Source organism: Mauremys reevesii, linkage group 22 (genome assembly GCF_016161935.1).
Source record: "Mauremys reevesii isolate NIE-2019 linkage group 22, ASM1616193v1, whole genome shotgun sequence".
Taxonomy (NCBI): Eukaryota; Metazoa; Chordata; order Testudines; family Geoemydidae; genus Mauremys; species Mauremys reevesii.
In genome coordinates this window covers 22,106,235-22,123,974 of record NC_052644.1, presented here as the reverse complement: position 1 = coordinate 22,123,974, position 17,740 = coordinate 22,106,235, and positions in this window count along the sequence as shown.

The following is a 17,740-nucleotide window of genomic DNA, read 5'->3' as shown; positions in this document are numbered from 1 at the left end:
TTCCCAGGTCCCGGAGTCCCAGGAGGCAGCGAGAACCAGCCCCCCCTCCCCGTTCCACCAAACCTGGCTGCCGCCCCCCAGGCCTGGGGGAGAATCCAGGCCATTTGGGGCCTGATGTAGGGGGTTGGAATATTTGGGGCAAAACTGCCTCCCTGGCCTGTCCCGCTACTGCCCCCGACATCCACCGCCTCTGCCCCCGACCCCATATCAACTGCCCCTGCCCCTACTGCCCCTGCCCGCTACTGCCCCACATCCACTGCCCCTGCCCCTATGCCCTCCATCCACTGCCTCTGCATCCTGACCCCATATCAACTGCCCCTGCCCCTACTGCCCCCCATCCACCACCCCTGCCCCTATGCCCTCCATCCACTGCCTCTGCCCCGACCCCATATCAACAGCCCCTGCCCCTACTGCCCCCACATCCACCGCCCCTGCCCCTATGCCCCCTCCATCCACTGCCTCTGCCCCTGACCCCATATCAACCGCCCCTGCCCCTATGCCCCTCCATCCACTGCCTCTGCCCCGACCCCATATCAACAGCCCCCTGCCCCCTACTGCCCCCTGTCCCGCTACTGCCCCCACATCCACCACCCCTGCCCCTATGCCCTCCATCCACTGCCTCTGCCCCTGCCCCTGCTGCCCCTACTGCCCCTACCCCAACCTGTGCCCCACGCGGCTCAGTGTCTCTCTCGCCCAGTCACGCTGCAGCAGCGCTGGGGCGCGGGAGCCCGAGGTGGGGGCAGGGGGGGGTCGGGTTGCCATGGTTACGAGTTTCAGAATCATCCTTAAAGTGACTTGGGGCCCGGGCCCGACAGCCCAGGGGAGCAGAGCAGGGCGGGGGGCGGCTGGGATGGGGGGTGCAGGGCGGGGATCCAGGCTGGGATGGGGGGCGCAGGGCGGGGCTCCCGGCTGGGATGGGGGGCGAGGCGGGATCCAGGCTGGGATGGGGGTGCGGGGCGGGGCGGCTGGGATGGGGGTGCAGGGCGGGGAGGCTGGGATGGGGGGGCAGGGCGGGGATCCAGGCTGGGATGGGGGGGGCAGGAGTGTGAAGGCCGAGATCTAAAGAGGATTCTGGACTTGAAGATGGGGGATAGAGTGTCCCCCCCCAGCCCTGCCGGTGCCCCTCACTCCCGACCCGCAGCCCCCCCAGCCCTGGGCGCCCCCCAGCCCTGCCGGTGCCCCTCACTCCCGACCCGCAGCCCCCTGCCAGCCCAGCCCTGCCCCCCACAGCCCTGCCGGTGCCCCTCACTCCCGACCCGCAGCCCCCTGCCAGCCCAGCCCTGCCCCCCCAGCCCTGCCGGTGCTCCTCACTCCCGACCCGCAGCCCCAGCCCTGCCGGTGCCCCTCACTCCCAACCCGCAGCCCCCCACCAGCCCTGCCGGTGCCCCTCACACCCGATCCCCAGCCCCCAGCCCTGCCGGTGCCCCTCACTCCCGACCCAGCCCTGCCGGGGCCCCTCACCCCCGAATTGCAGCACCTCTGTAGCTGAGGTTTGTGACCCTGCGGTGCCCCCACCCGCCTGCCCCAGCGGTTTTCTTCTTAACCCTTTCGGGGTGCGGCTGCCTCTCGGTTCCTGTTGCCGTTGTTGTCCCCCCACCCCCAACGTGGGAACCAGAGACCCACCCACCCGTCCCCACCCCTGAAACCTTCCCTGCGGGAGGATGTGGTCGGGAGGGCTTGGCAAAGGCTGGGGGGCACCTGAGGGGCGTTGGCTCCCTGGGGGCTGAGGGAGCAGGGGGCCTAACAAAGATGTGGGGCACAGGGAGCCCCAGGCTGCCCCCCCCAAGCTCTGCTGGTGCCCCTCACTCCCGACCCGCAGCCCCCTGCCCCCGCCAGCCCTGCCGGTGCCCCTCACTCCCGACCCGCAGCCCCTGCTAGCCCAGCCCTGCCGGTGCCCCTCACTCCCGACCCGCAGCCCCCTGCCCCCGCCAGCCCTGCCGTGGCCCCTCAACCCCGACCCGCAGCCCCCTGCCCCCCCAGCCCTGCCGGTGCCCCTCACTCCCGACCCGCAGCCCCTGCTAGCCCAGCCCTGCCGGTGCCCCTCACTCCCGACCCGCAGCCCCTGCCAGACGAGCCCTGCCCCCCCCAGCCCTGCCGGTGCCCCTCACTCCCGACCCGCAGCCCCTGCTAGCCCAGCCCTGCCAGTGCCCCTCACTCCGGACACACACAGCTGAGAGGGGACCTTCCTGAACAGGTTGGGCCTGGGGCGGGGGGGGGGGGGGCTGTGAGCTGAGGGGTGGGAGAGACCCAAGCCAGCTGCCCCTGTCTCCCAGCCCCAGGGTACCGCTGTTGCCCCTCCCTGAGCTGGGGGGCCAGGCTACCCCCGCAGGAGCCAGGGACTCCGGGCTATGAAGGGTAAGGGCAGTGATGGGGGCGGGGGCTGGGAGCCAGGACTCCTGGGTTCTCTCCCTGGCCCTGGGAGGGGAGTGGGGGGTGGTCAGAGCATGGGGGAGGGGCTGGGAGCCAGGACTCCTGGGTTCTCTCTTGGCTTTGGGAGGGGAGTGGGGGCTAGTGGTTAGTGCAGGGTGGGGCTGGGAGCCAGGACTCCTGGGTTCTCGCCCTGCGCTGGGAGGGGAGTGTGGGCTAGTGGTTAGAGCGGGGAGGGGCTGGGAGCCAGGACTCCTGGGTTCTCCGTGCCTCAGTTTCCCCTCCGGGTGCTGCCCGGAGGCTGCGTGCGCGTGTCTCTCTCTCGCCTCCTCCCCCCTCCCCTCAGCCCCCCGCCTCTTCCTGTTTATGAAGCTGGAGCCGGTTCTCGGCGCTGGCTTCCCCCCGGGCCGGAAGCGGCACTTCCCGCCGCGCCCCATTGGCTGCGGGGCCGGGGGGCGGGGGGCGGGGAGGGGGGTTTAAAGGCTGAGCCTGGCGCAGGGTTGCGGGGAGACTCGGGGCGCAGACGGGACGCGAGCGGCCAAGGGTAAGCGGGGTGGGGGGCTGGGGTTACTTGGACGCCTGGGTTCTCTGACCCTCTGTCAGATCCCCCCTCACCCCCAGCTAGAGCCAGGGAGAGAACCCAGGAGTCCTGGCACCCAGCTCCCCCTGCTCTAACCACTAGCCCCCACTCCCCTCCCAGAGCCAGGGATAGAACCCAGGAGTCCTGGCCCCCAGCTCCCCCTGCTCTAACCACTAGCCCCCACTCCCCACCCAGAGCCAGGGAGAGAACCCAGGAGTCCTGGCTCCCAACCCCCCCTGCTCTAACCACTAGACCCCACTCCCCTCCCAGAGCCAGGGAGAGAACCCAGGAGTCCTGGCACCCAGCTCCCCCTGCTCTAACCACTAGACCCCACTCCCCTCCCAGAGCCAGGGAGAGAACCCAGGAGTCCTGGCTCCCAGCCCCCCCGGCTCTAACCACTAGATACCACCCCCCCCCACTCCTCCCAGAGCCAGGAGAGAACCCAGGAGTCCTGGCTCCCAGCCCCCTGCTCTAACCACTAGCCCCACTCCCACCCAGAGCCAGGAGAGAACCCAGGAGTCCTGGCTCCCAACCCCCCTGCTCTAACCACTAGACCCCACTCCCCTCCCAGAGCCAGGGAGAGAACCCAGGAGTCCTGGCTCCCAGCCCCCCCTGCTCTAACCACTAGCCCCCACTCCCCACCCAGAGCCAGGGAGAGAACCCAGGAGTCCTGGCTCCCAGCCCCCCCTGCTCTAACCACTAGACCCCACTCACCCCACCCTGGGTTCTCTCCCTGGCTCTGGGAGGGATGTGGGGGGGGGAGGGGAGGTGGCTGAGGACTCTGGGTGCTGAGATACAGAGGGGGGAGCCCTGTGCTGCCCCCTAGGGGTGCACCCATTTGGGCCCCTGGGTTAATCACTCCTGAGTGGGGGTGTGGGGGACCCAGGTCCCCTGTAAATCTGCCAAGGAACCTAGGTCTCTCGGCAGAGCGGCTGGGGGGGTGGGGGGGGGTCGTTACCAGTAATAGGGCCAAGGCTCCATCTGGCTGAGCCCCGACCTGGCTGTTGGCTGTTCACCCGGGGAACTCCTCGGGGCAGGACTGCGCGGCTCTGCAGCACCTGGCGTGATGGGGGCTGGGACCGCGATTTGGGGGGAAGGGCTGTGCAGCAGGAGGTGGGGGGTGAGCCCCTCAGTTCCCTGGGGTCCCCTCCCTGCAGGGCCCCACATCCCAGGTGCAGGGCTGCACCTTGCTGCCCCCGAAGTGGCTTGACCCAGGCCTGCTCCATCCCCCTCCCCAGGGTTCCTGTGGTTTATCGGGGGGGGGCACTTCTGTCCCCCCCCCTGCAGGAAACAGAGCAGAAGGTGGGTGGAGTTAAAGGCCAGAATGGTCGGGGGGGGGGCAGCTCAGATGGTGAAGGGGGCAGGAGGGATTTGCTTCTGGTTCTCTGGGGCCTGCCTGGCACTGGGGTGGGGGGGCTATTTCCCCTGCCAGCCCCTCCAGCGTCTCCCCACCCCCCATGAGTGCCCCCCCCCCGTGAGATTCTGCTTCGGAAACCGACAGGGAACCGAAACAGCCGTGAAAAAGGGAAGGAACCGGGGGGGGGGGGCTGGAAGGAGGAAGAGTCTCAACCCCCCCAGCCAGATGGGGATCCTGGGGGGCTGGAAGTCAGAGGGGACCCCCAACCCTCTGCCCATGTCTCCCCCCATCTCCCCGCCCCGTCTGACTCCAGCCCGTCTCTCGCTCTCTCTTGCAGGTCGGCCTGCCCAGCGGCGGATCCCGGGGTCTCCCCGAGGCGGCTCTGGGGGGGCCTCTCTGCTCCCCCCTCTCTCCCAACCCTTGTACCAGTGTCATGCTGCAGCGAACCCTGGTGCAGAGGATGGATGAGAAGGGGGGGTGGGAAACCACGCAGCCCCCCCGGCTCCTGGAACCCCAAAGAACTCCCGACCCGCAGCCCCCTCCTAGCCCAGCCCTGCCGGTGCCCCTCACTCCCGACCCGCAGCCCCCTCCTACCCCAGCCCTGCCGGTGCCCCTCACTCCCGACCCGCAGCCCCCTCCTAGCCCAGCCCTGCCGGTGCCCCTCACTCCCGACCCGCAGCCCCCTGCTAGCCCAGCCCTGCCGGTGCCCCTCACTCCCGACCCGCAGCCCCCCATCCTGGCCCAGCCCTGCCCCCAGCCCTGCCGGTGCCCCTCACTCCCGACCCGCAGCCCCTCCTAGCCCAGCCCTGCCGGTGCCCCTCACTCCCGACCCGCAGCCCCTCCTAGCCCAGCCCTGCCGGTGCCCCTCACTCCCAACCCGCAGCCCCCAGCCCAGCCCTGCCCCCAGCCCTGCCGGTGCCCCACACTACCGACCCGCAGCCCCTCCTAGCCCAGCCCTGCCCCCGCCATCCTGCCGGTGCCCCTCACTCCCGACCCGCAGCCCCCTCCTAGCCCAGCCCTGCCGGTGCCCCTCACTCCCGACCCGCAGCCCCCTGCTAGCCCAGCCCTGCCGGTGCCCCTCACTCCCGACCCGCAGCCCCCGCTAGCCCAGCCCTGCCGGTGCCCCTCAAACCCGACCCCCACCCCCCCCTAGCCCAGCCCTGCCCCCAATCCTGCCGGTGCCCCTCACTCCCGACCCAGCCCCCAGCCCAGCCCTGCCCCCAGCCCTGCCGGGGCCACTCCCTCCCGACCCGCAGCGCCCCCTAGCCCAGCCCTGCCGGTGCCCCTCACTCCCGACCCACAGCCCCTGCTAGCCCAGCCCCGCCCCCGCCATCCTGCCGGTGCCCCTCCCTCCCGAACCGCGGCCCGCTGCCAGCCCAGCCCTGCCTGTGCCCCTCACTCCTGACCCGCAGCCCCCCTGCTAGCCCAGCCCTGCACCCAATCCTGCCGGTGCCCCTCACTCCCGACCCGCAGCCCCCTGCTAGCCCAGCCCTGCCGGTGCCCCTCACTCCCGACCCGCAGCCCCCTCCTAGCCCAGCCCTGCCGGTGCCCCTCACTCCCGACCCGCAGCCCCCTCCTAGCCCCGCCCTGCCCCCAATCCTGCCGGTGCCCCTCTCTCCCGACCCGCAGCCCCCTCCTAGCCCAGCCCTGCCCCCAATCCTGCCGGTGCCCCTCACTCCCGACCCGCAGCCCCTGCTAGCCCAGCCCTGCCGGTGCCCCTCACTCCCGACCAGCCCCCTCCTAGCCCAGCCCTGCCCCCAATCCTGCCAGTGCCCCTCACTCCCGACCCGCAGCCCCCTGCTAGCCCAGCCCTGCCCCCAATCCTGCCAGTGCCCCTCACTCCCGACCCGCAGCCCCTGCTAGCCCAGCCCTGCCCCCAATCCTGCCGGTGCCCCTCACTCCCGACCCGCAGCCCCTGCTAGCCCAGCCCTGCCCCCCCAATCCTGCCGGTGCCCCTCACTCCCGACCCGCAGCCCCCCCAGCCCAGCCCAGCCCTGCCCTGCCGGTGCCCCTCACTCCCGACCCGCAGCCCCCCAGCCCAGCCCAGCCCTGCCGGTGCCCCTCACTCCCGACCCACAGCCCCCGCCTAGCCCAGCCCTGCCCCCAATCCTGCCGGTGCCCCTCACTCCCGACCCGCAGCCCCTCCTAGCCCAGCCCTGCCGGGCCCTCACTCCCGACCCGCAGCCCCTGCCCCCAGCCCTGCCCCCTCCCTTAGCCCTGACGGTGCCCCTCACTCCTGACCCGCAGCCCCCCCAGCCCACAGCTGGCCCCCCAAGCCTGCCAGAGCCCCGCACTCCCGGCCCGCCGCCACCTCCGCGCCCAGCCCTGCCGGGGCCCCTCACTCCCGACCCGCAGCCCCCTCCTAGCCCAGCCCTGCCCCCCCAGCCCTGCCGGTGCCCCTCACTCCCGACCCGCAGCCGTCTCTGTGCTGTGGGGTGTGTACAATAAAGGGGTCTCACCGGGCGCGGTTGGTTTCCGTGTCGTTTTGGTGGCTGACTCTGGGCCGTTCATTTTTAGGGATTTTTTTCCCCGCGTTGGTTGATGCGGGGTGGGGGGGTTGGACAATAATTATTTCATGACAGCCGTGGGGGTGGGGTGTTCCCTCCGCCCCTCGGCAGTGCCTGGCCCCTGGGGCAGGGTCAGTGGGTGGGGGAGCGGCAGGTGTTCACGGGGGGGGGGACCATTGCACACAACTCCTGATCCCCGGCAAACACACAACCCCCCCCGGGCAGGAACCGCGGCCCAGCTGCCCCCTGCCCTCAGACCCCTCCAGGCCCCTTCCCCAGTGACACCCCCCATGCTGCCCCCACCCCATTGCAGCCGCTGCCCCATGCTCCGCAGACTCCCCCACTTCCCCCTGGTGGGGGGGGCGCCTCTACCCTCCCCCCAGGCTTCCACCCCCCCCCCCCCGTGATGAAGGGGACGCCCCCCCACCAGGGAATCATTTGTCCCCTGCTGCCACCTAGTGGCCACTCCTGGTGGTTGCGCCCCATTGCTGCCTGGACCAGGGCGGGGCCTGGCCAAACGGGGGGGGGGGGGCAGATTGCAGTGGGGAGGGGATTAGGGGCAGGGGAGCAGGTTGCAATGGGGAGGGAGGCCAGGGCGAAGTGGGGGGTCCGTGGGGGCGTCACAGGGGCAGGGATCTGCCCCACCTGGCGCCAGTCTCCTAGGAGTGCAGCCGTACTGGGCAGGGCCCCACAGTCCCCCCATGGAGTCTGTGGGCCCCAGGCTCTTGGGGTGGCTCCTGGTGGGTCTGGGGGCGCTGGCAGCGACATGTCGTCCCCCCCCGGTGCAGAAGACGGGGCCTGGGGTGTCCCCTGGGCGCAGCCCCTGCCCGGATCCCAGCCCAGCTGCCGTGACCCCTTCTTTGGGTCTCCGGCCCTCAGGCCGGTGCCAGCTGCCAGCCCCCCCACCTGCCCCTTGGGCTCCAGCTGGGGGGCTTGGGGGGGACATAGGTCCCTCTGGGGTGATGGCTGCTGGGGGCCCCATGGCGCTGTCAGTGACCCGGCCCGTGGGGGGGGACACCCCCCAGCTCCCATCGCCTGCCCTGAGAGCAGACTCAGCCCCCTTCACCCCACCCCATAGCCGTGCAAATGCAGGGGAAACTGAGGCACACACAGGCTTAATCACATCGCTACAGAAAATTCCAAATTCTTCCCAGCGTAGCATGGGGGGTGGGGGGGGAGCTTGGGGGGGTGCACTGGGTGGGCGGGTTACAGCCCCCCAGAATCAGCCCCAGAGCATCAGGCCAGACGTGTCCTACCTGCCATGGGGCTCCCAGCCCTTGATTCAGGGGGCAGCAGCCTGGCTCGGGAGGGTGGCCTGGTGTGACTCGGGGAGCAGACCCAGCTGCGGTGGGAGGGGCAGACATGGGGCCAGGGGAGTGGCCAGGGATGCCAGCCTGGGGGGCAGACAGGGGACCCGTGGGGCAGGTTCTCCAGAGCCATGGGGGCTGCAGTGGGGCTGGCAGATGCCCTTGAATGAGGGAGACTTGGGGGGCTGAAGTTTTGTGGTACCCAGGTAGCATCCCCCCCTTCCTTGCCCCTCACCTCTGAGCCCCCCCCTTTGCTCTCCAGCCAGATCCCTGCCCCCCAAGTCCAGCCTCATTAGTGCAGGGTGCAAACTGTCCCCCCGCTGCCCCCCACGCACCTGGGTGCCCCAGGCCTGGCTGCATGTCCCTATGGTGACCTAGGCGGTCACATTCGGGGATCCCCCCAGCTGAGCACCTTGCCTGCTGGGGGGGGGTGTCCTCTGGCAACCCTGCCCACCCACCATGCCGCAGTGCCATGTCCCGGCCCCATGCCCGCACAGGGACACACAGACGGACACGCGCCCCCTCCCATGGGGCAGGATCAGCAGGTGCGACGCAGCAGGACTGGATCCTGTGTGTGCCTCAGTTTCCCCTGTGTGTTACTCAAGTATCCAGCCGGTGGGACAAGGGGGGGGTGAGCGCTGCAGTGACCCCTAGAGGGCAGGTGGGATCCCGCCACCAGGCCGCCTGGGCACGGGGACCGGCCCGCCTGGCAACTGGGGCCCGGGGCCCGTCCTCTGCAGGGAGCCAGCCGGCCCGGAGGTGTCGGAGCCGGCCCGGCAAAGGGACAAAGGATGGAGGAGGGGCACCGGGCGGGGGTGGGGCTGGGCTGCGGGAAGGGGTCACTCTCCTGGTTTGGGACATTTGGGGGGGAGGAGTCCAGGGCTCCAGGCTCTGGGTCCCCCCAAGATGGACTTTCCTGTCTGTGCTCCCCAGCTCTGCCCGACGCTGTGCTCCCGTCGGCCAATAACCCTGCGGTGATACCGGCTGGCTGCGGGGTGGGGGGGCAGGGCCCTTTGGGGGTCCCATCCGGGTGAACTCGCCGTGGGGAGCTCACGGGGTGACGGGGGGGGGGGGGGGTGAACGCGCCGGGGTCGGACCCAGGAGGCACCGAAGCCGAGCAGACTCCTGGCCCCGGGTCCCGCCCGGCTTCGCGCCGAGCGGTTCCCGAGCACCCAGCTCGGACGGGGGTGAACGTCCGGTGCAAAGACTCGCCCCTTCCAGCCGGGCCGAGGGGAGAACCCACCGGAGACCGGGCCGAGAGCGGCGCCAGCCCGGGGGGGGGGCTGGTACCACCCTGGGGGGCTGGTGCCGCGGGGAATTCAGGCCTCATTTCCCTTCGCTCTGGTTCATCTTCTCCCTCAGCGCCCCACGAAGCCGCGTGAACCCGCGTCACGGCCCCGCCCGCTGCCACTGCTGTTGGGGGCCCCGGGGGCAGGAACCCGCCTTGGCCGGTGTCTGGGAGCAGCTCCCCGGACAGCTCGGGCAGGGGAGGGGTCGGTGGGCAGAGCTCAGGGCTGGGAGCCCGGACTCCTGGGTTCTCTCCCCGGCTCCGGGAGGGAAGGGGGCGTCTGGCACATAGACCTGGCGTGTCCATTCTGGCAGGCAACAGGCAGAGACCTGGTTCTGCCCCCGCCCGTCCTGCTCCGGCCGGGCAGGAATGACGCTGAAATCAGGGGTGGGGATTGCAGGCCTTGGGCTCTCAGGGCTGGGAAGTCATGGAAATGGAAACAGTGCCCCTCACTCCCGACCCGCAGCCCCCTGGTAGCCCAGCTCTGCCCCCACCAGCCCCACCAGTGCCCCTCACTCCCGACCCGCAGCCCCCTGGTAGCCCAGCTCTGCCCCCACCAGCCCCACCGGTGCCGCTCACTCCCGACCCGCAGCCCCCTGCCAGCCCAGCCCTGCCGGTGCCCCTCACTCCTGACTCGCAGCCCCTGCCAGTCCAGCCCCGCCGGTGCCCCTCACTCCCGACCCACAGCCCCCTGCCAGCCCAGCCCTGCCCCGCCCAGCCGGTGCCCCTCACTCCCGACCCGCAGCCCCTGCCAGCCCAGCCCTGGGCTCCCCCCAGCCCTGCTGGTGCCCCTCACTCCTGACCCGCAGCCCCTGCCAGCCCAGCCCTGCCGGTGCCCCTCACTCCCGACCCGCAGCCCCTGCCAGCCCAGCCCCGCCCCACCAGCAGTGCCAGGGCCCCTCACTCCTGACTCGCAGCCCCTGCCAGCCCAGCCCTGCCAGTGCCTCTCACTCCCAACCAGCAGCCCCCTCCAGCCCAGCCCTGCCCCCAGCCCTACCGGTGCCCCTCACTCCCGACCGCAGCCCCCTCCCAGCCCGGCCCTGCCCCAGCCCTGCCGGGGCCCCTCCCTCCAGACCCCCAGCCCCTGCCAGCCCAGCCCTGCCGGTGCCCCTCACTCCCGACCCGCAGCCCCTGTCAGCCCAGCTCTGCCGGTGCTCCTCACTCCCGACCCGCAGTCCCTGTCAGCCCAGCTCTGCCAGTGCCCCTCACTCCCGACCCGCAGCCCCCTCCTAGCCCAGCCCGGCCCCCAGCCCTACCGGTGCCCCTCACTCCCGACCCGCAGCCCCCAGCCCTGCCGGTGCCCCTCACTCCCGACCCGCAGCCCCCTGCCCCCCCCAGCCCGGCCGGTGCCCCACACACCTGACCCGCAGCCCCCTGTCAGCCCAGCCCTGCCGGTGCCCCTCACTCCCGACCCGCAGCCCCCTGCCAGCCCAGCCCTGCCAGTGCCCGTCTCTCTCGCGGAGGGCTCAGTGTGTGACTCATGGCTACGGGTTTTCGTTCCAGTGATAAAGCTTTATTCCTGGGATAATTGTTCCCCACCCGGAAGCGCTGGGGCCGTTTCCTTCTCGTGCTGGGAAGCTCCTGGCTGCCAACCGATGCCAGGCAGCGCCACCGACCCAGGATTTCCCCACGATCCCGCACCGTCACGTGCAGGATGACGGAGGGGGGTCCACTGAGTCTATGTGGCTCTGCCGGTGCCCCTCACTCCCGACCCGCAGCCCCTCCAGCCCTGCCGGTGCCCCTCACTCCCGACCCGCAGCCCCTCCAGCCCTGCCAGTGTCCCTCACTCCCGACCCACAGCCCCCTCCTAGCCCAGCCCTGCCCCCCCAGCCCTACCGGTGCCTCTCACTCCCGACCCGCAGCCCCCTGCTAGCCCGGCCCTGCCCCCCCAGCCCTACCGGTGCCTCTCACTCCCGACCCGCAGCCCCCCCAACCCTGCCGGTGCCCCTCACTCCCGACCCGCAGCCCCCACAGCCCTGCCGGTGCCCCTCACTCCTGACCCGCAGCCCCCTCCTAGCCCAGCCGGTGCCCCTCACTCCTGACCCGCAGCCCCCTCCTAGCCCAGCCGGTGCCCCTCACTCCCGACCCGCAGCCCCCTCCTAGCCCAGCCGGTGCCCCTCACTCCCGACCCGCAGCCCCTGCCAGTCCAGGTGGGGGCCGGGGGGTGTTGTGGGAGCAGCATTTGTCCCGGTCACCCCACCCCCGGTTTCCGCCTGTTTATCCTTCCAAATCACTTCCAAAGTTCAAGGAACCAAAGGAGAATTATAAACAAATTCTCAGCTCTGGAAATAAACTCCCCCCCCCCGCCGTCTGCCCCCCCCCGGTGATAAATACGCAGGTGGTGTCTAAAAGCATCTAACAATCACTGGCTTCCTGCCCCACATCCGGCTTCCCAGCCCGGCCCCACAGTGGCTCACTGGGGCAGGGGCATGGGGTGGGGGGGGGTCAGTGCCCCCCAAGGCAGAGCCCAGGGACACACACACAGGCCCAGTGGCCCCCATCCTAGGCTCACCAGGGCCTGTCCCCACCCCAGGCCTGGGCTCCCTGGATTTCGGCCCCCCTGCCCCACATCTTGCCCCCCCCCCCGGCCGTTCCAGGAGCCCTGGTTCCCTTTCAGTGTGTGTCGCCGCACTAGGATGTGCACCTGCGTCACCCGCCCCCCCCCCGCCTGCCACCCGCATCCCAGCTGCTTCCCACCCGTCCCCCCCCCATTGTTGTCAGCCCCCAGCACACACAAGATGCAGACGCAGCCTGGTCCTGTTATTTCCTGTCGGGAGCCCTCCAGGTGCTGCGGAAAACCCAGCCGCTTCCAAGGACAAGGAGACCGAGCTGGGGCGACCCCCCCCTCCCCCTGTGGCCTGAGCTGGGGAGAGAACCCAGGAGTCCTGGCATCCAGCCCCCCCCCACTCGTTTTACCCAAGCCCGTCGGCCTGTGGAACTCCCTGCCGCAGGATGCTGTGAAGGCCAAGGCTAGAAGAGGGTTCAGAAGAGACCTAGCCAGGTCCCTGGAGGCCAGGTCCAGCGGTGGCCATTAGCCAGGCTGGGCAGGGATGGGGTCCGTGGCCTCTGTTTGCCGGGAGCTGGGGATGGGTCACTCGACGGTGCCCCCTGCTGTTCGGTCCCTCGGGGGCGGCTGGCGGCTGCCGGCACACGGGACACTGGGCTGGACGGAGCTTTGGTCTGACCCAGTCTGGCCGTTCTGATGTTCCACTAGACCCCACTGTCCTCCCCACAAACCCAGGAGTCCAGACTCCCCACCCCCCGCTTTAACCACCAGCCGCCCCTCCCCTCCCAGAGCTGGGGAGAGAACCCGGGAGTCCTGGCCGCCAGGCCCCCCTGCTCTAACCACTAGCCCCCACTCCCCTCTCAGAGCCAGGGAGAGAACCCAGGAGTCCTGGCTCCCAGCCCACCCTGCTCTAACCACTAGCCCCCACTCCCATCTCAGAGCCAGGGAGAGAACCCAGGAGTCCAGGCTCCCCGCCCCCCCCCCGCTCTAACCACCAGTCCCCACTCCCCTCTCAGAGCCAGGGAGAGAACCCAGGAGTCCTGGCTCCCAGCCCCCCCTGCTCTAACCACCAGCCCCCACTCCCCTCTCAGAGCCAGGGAGAGAACCCAGGAGTCCAGACTCCCCACTCCCCGCTTTAACCACCAGCCCCCCCCCCTCCCCTCCCAGAGCTGGGGAGAGAACCCAGGAGTCCTGGCCGCCAGCCCCCCTGCTCTAACCACTAGCCCCCCCGCCCCTCTCAGAGCCAGGGAGAGAACCCAGGAGTCCTGGCTCCCTGCCCCCCCCCCCGCTCTAACCACCAGCCCCCACTCCCCTCCAGAGCCCCGCAGAGAACCCAGGAGGGGAGCCCGGGGGGGGGGGTGAGTTGGGCTGGGAGGGAACCTCTCACCTGCCCACCTGGGGAGGGGGCAGGAATTGCTGTGTGCCCCCGCCCGCCCCCCCAGTCCCGGAAATCAGGCCAGGTTGAGCCAAGTTCCATTTCAGCTCACCTGGCGGGGGAGGGAGCAGTGGGACCTGGGGGGGGGGCACCAGGACCTTCGGTGGGGGGAGACGTGGGGCAGGGGGCACTGGGGAGGGTCTGTGGTTTCAGGGGCGCTTTGGTGCCTGTCCTAATCCTGGGGGGGGCAGGGCTGCCCCCCCGCCTGTCACACGAGTGTGCAAAGGGGGGTTAGGTCACACTCACACGTGCGGTGCGCGGGGGGGGGGGAAGTTCCCTCTGATCTACACCCCCAGACTTGGCCTGTCCATGAGCACCAGGTATGGGGAGAGGGGGAGGCCGGTAACTGAGCCCCCCCGCACCCCAGGGCCAGAGCAGGGGGTTTCTAGCAGGGAATTTCCTATCGCGGCTGGGGGGGGGGAATTCCAGCTCAAGGCACTTGAGGGGGGAGCCCTGTACAAAACCCCTCCCCCACCAGTGCAGCCCCCACTTGGGGAATCCTGGCAGGGCCCCCCCAGCCCCACCGGTGCCCCCCACTCCCAACCTGCAGCCCCTGCCAGCCCAGCCCTGGGACCCCCCCCCCCCGCCCTGCCGGTGCCCCTCACTCCCGACCCGCAGCCCCTGCTAGCCCAGCCCTGGGACACCCCCCCGCCCTGCCGGTGCCCCCCACTCCCGACTCGCAGCCCCCTGCTAGCCCAGCCCCCCCCCCCCAGCATCCCAGACAGGTTCCCGCCGGATCCCTTTCCGGGGGTTGGGGGGGGCGGTGAGTCAGCCCAGGGGACGTGGGAAGTTGCATCCGCGGCCCCTTGATGTGTGGGGCCCGGCACGTACCGCAGTGCCCCACTGGGGGGAGGGGCAGTGGGGCGGTAGGAGCGGGGGGGGGCAGGGGTCGGGGTACTAGTGAACCCCCCCTGGCCGATATTCGGTCGGGGGGGGTCGCAAACACCCTTTACCCCCCCAGCGGCTGAGACCCTTGGCGGGGGGCGGGGTATGAGTCCCCCCTTCCCCCCGCCCGGCATTTCCCCCCCAACCCCGGGAGCTGTAAAGAGACGCCCCGCCCCCCCCCGTCTGCCCTCCCCCGCCCCCGCCGCCGGGATATAAGGGGACCAGCCGCGCGGCGAATCCATCCGCACCAGCCAGCCGGGCCCGGACCGACAGACAGACATCGACCCCCCCCTGACAGCAGGTAGGGCCCGCCCCGCCCCCGGGAGGGGGGCTTTAGTCAGCCCGGACTCCTGGGTTCTCTCCCGGCTCTGGGAGGGGAGTGGGGGCTAGTGGTTAGAGCGGGGGGGGGGACTGGGAGCCAGGACTCCTGGGTTCTCTCCCCCGCTCTGGGAGGGGAGTGGGGTCTGGTGGTTGGAGCGGCGGGGGGATGGGAGCCAGGACTCCTGGGTTCTCTCCCCCGCTCTGGGAGAGGAGTGGGGTCTGGTGGTTAGAGCAGGGGGGGCTGGGAGCCAGGACTCCTGGGTTCTCTCCTGGGCTCTGGGAGGGGAGTGGGGTCTGGTGGTTGGAGCAGGGGGGCTGGGAGCCCGGATTCCTGGGTTCTCTCCTCGGCTCTAGGAGGGGAGTGGGGGCTAGTGGTTAGAGCGGGGGGGGGGGATGGGAGCCAGGACTCCTGGGTTCTCTCCCCCTCTCTGGGAGGGGAGTGGGGTCTGGTGGTTGGAGCAGGGAGGTGGGCGGCTGGGTGCCCGGACTCCTGGGTTCTCTCCCCTGCTGAGTGGCTGGTTCTCTTCCAGGCTCTCTGCCATGGTGCCCCTCGAACTGGTCTCGCTGCTCATGATGACTCTGGCAGGCCGGTGTGAGTCGCAGCGGATGGGGGAGCCCCCGGCCAGGTGAGGGCTGAGGGGGGCAGGGCGAGACTCCAGCCAGGAGGGCGGACGGGGGGGGGCTCCATTTTGTGGGGAACCCGGCTGGGAAGGGGATGCTGAGTGAAGGGGGCTGTGTGGGGGAGGGATGAAGGGTTGGGGGGCTGTGGGGACCCTCCCCCGACATTGGGGCTCTTTTCCCAACCTCCCCTTCTCCACTGTAGATGGCACCCCCCACCCGTGATCTCCTTCCTGCAGCAGTTGCAGGGGGCCCAGAGGGGGCCCCCCCTGGCAGCACCTGCCCGTTGGGAGCCTGGCCCGGCAGCTGGAGCCAGGCCTGTGTGGTACGTCCAGCCGGAGGACGCAGGAGAGGCGCTCGGCCTGCCCAGGAGGTAAGTTTGGGGTAGTTCAGGGGCGGGGAGGGGGTGTCATGGGGTCGGAACCCCCCCTCCACTTCCAAGGGGCAGGGGGAGGAAAGGTGGGGGCCCAGCTGTTCCCTCATCAGAGCTGGGAGAGAACCCAGGAGTCCTGGCTCCCAGCCCCCCCTGCTCCAACCATTAGACACCGCTCCCCTCCCAGAGCCAGGGATAGAACCCAGGAGTCCTGGCTCCCAGCCCCCCCTGCTCTAACCACCAGACCCTCTCCCTGCCCAGAGCCAGGGATGGAACCCAGGAGTCCTAGCTCCCAGCCCCCCCTGCTCTAACCACCAGACCCCGCTCCCCTCCCAGAGCTGGGGATGGAACCCAGGAGTCCTGACTCTCTCTCTGCCCCGCCCAGCCCCCGGCGCCGGATCCCCCGCCAGCTCTCTCCGCAGACGACTGGGCGCGGCTGCCAGCTGGGCACGTGTCAGACCCATCGCCTCTTCAACTGGCTGTACCACATCGGGGCCAGCGACCACAAAGACGACTCCCAGAAGGACATGGCCGACCCCATGGGCTACGGCCGCCGGCGGCGCCGGGCGGGGAGCCCTGGCCGGCACCTAGGGCCTGCCCCCCACCGGGACAGCACCCGCTGAGAGCAGGGCTGGGCGCGGCCGGGGCATAGGGAGCCCCACCCCGCAGACACACAGCCTGAGCCGGGGGCGGCCCAGCACCTCTGCCCGGAGACACGCGGCACCGGCTGAGAAGAGGGGGTGGGCACAGCCGGGGGGGCTGGCACCCACTGGCACACGCATCCCCACCCTGGGGAGACACTGCCACCTACCCGCCCACACCGGCTCCTTGCTGCCCCCTGCAGGCAGCGGTGGTGGCTGCCTCATGCACCCCACGGCAAAGGGGCAGCCGGCCCCCCAGAGCTGGGGATCGGACCAAGGATTGTGCCGGGGTGTGTGGAGATATGCCCCCCCCCACCCAGCAGCGCTTGCCCATCCAGAGTGGGCAGCCTGGCAGCACACACGGACCCCCAAGTGGTGCTGTGGGACAGGGCAAGAGGGGGGGAGACAGAGTGTGGGGTGGGGGGGGTCCTCCTGGGCCCCTGAATAATCGGTTATGGGGCCTAGGGCCTGAAGTGCAAATAAAGAGGTTTATTTGAACACACAGAGACGCATCCTCCAGTCATGGGGACCTGAGGGGTCAGCCACCTGGGGGATTGGCCTCAGGGGTACAGCCACTCCCCTCCCAGAGCCAGGAGAGAACCCAGCCCCCCCCCGCTCTAACCACTACACCCCACTCCCCTCCCAGAGCCAGGAGCGAACCCAGGAGTCCTGGCTCCCACCCATCGCTCCCAGCGTGGCAGTGGGGTGGGGTGGGGGATTTCCGGACCCCTCCCAGACACTCTGGTCATGGAGACCCCCCCAGATCCTGTTGTGGTGGGGGGCCGGTCCCCCACCACGGGACACGGCAGGCCATGCGAAGAACAAGCCATGGGGCAGGATGGCCACACCGGTTGGGGGGCCAGCGGGCATCCGGCCTGGGGCCGGCGGCGTCATCAAAGCGGGGAATTGCCCAGGGCCCGGAGCCGTCAGGGGCACGGCTACCAAGGGGGGGGAGCCCGGCAGGATCTGGGGGCGCTGGCGGGGGGTGGCCTGAATGGGGGGCTGTCGTCCGGGGGGTCTCAGCAGGGTGGAAGACACGGGACGTCCCTGCCCCACTCGGCCCTGGGGGAGAGGGAGGGCAGGTGAAACCCCCCAGGGCCGTTCGGCCAGGGGGTGACCCCAGGGCTCGGACCCGGCGGGGGGATCAGGCTCCCCGTGGCCACGGGGGGAGCTCAGGCCCTGGCCCCCAGGGGGTCGGGGTGGGCCCAGCACTGGGCGATTCGAAGGGCAGCCTGGCCGGGGATGGGGCCATCCGGGGCCCCCTCGCCTGGGCCCATCCTGCCCCACGGCGCCCCCAGGAAACAACTTCCCCCCCCCCCGTCCTGCCTTCTGGCCTCTGGCAGAGCCCAGGGCTAGCACGGGGCGTCCCCCTCCTCTGGGAGTCCTGGGGGCTGTGCCCCCCCAGCCCCCCCTTCCCCCTGTGACCCCTGCCCCACGCTCGCCCCTTCTCTCTCCTCGTCCTCCTCCAGCCCCACCTCCCCAGTCTTACCCTTCCTCCAGCCCCCCCTGCCCAACCCTCCCCACTCTTACCCCTCTTCCAGCCCCACCCCTCCCC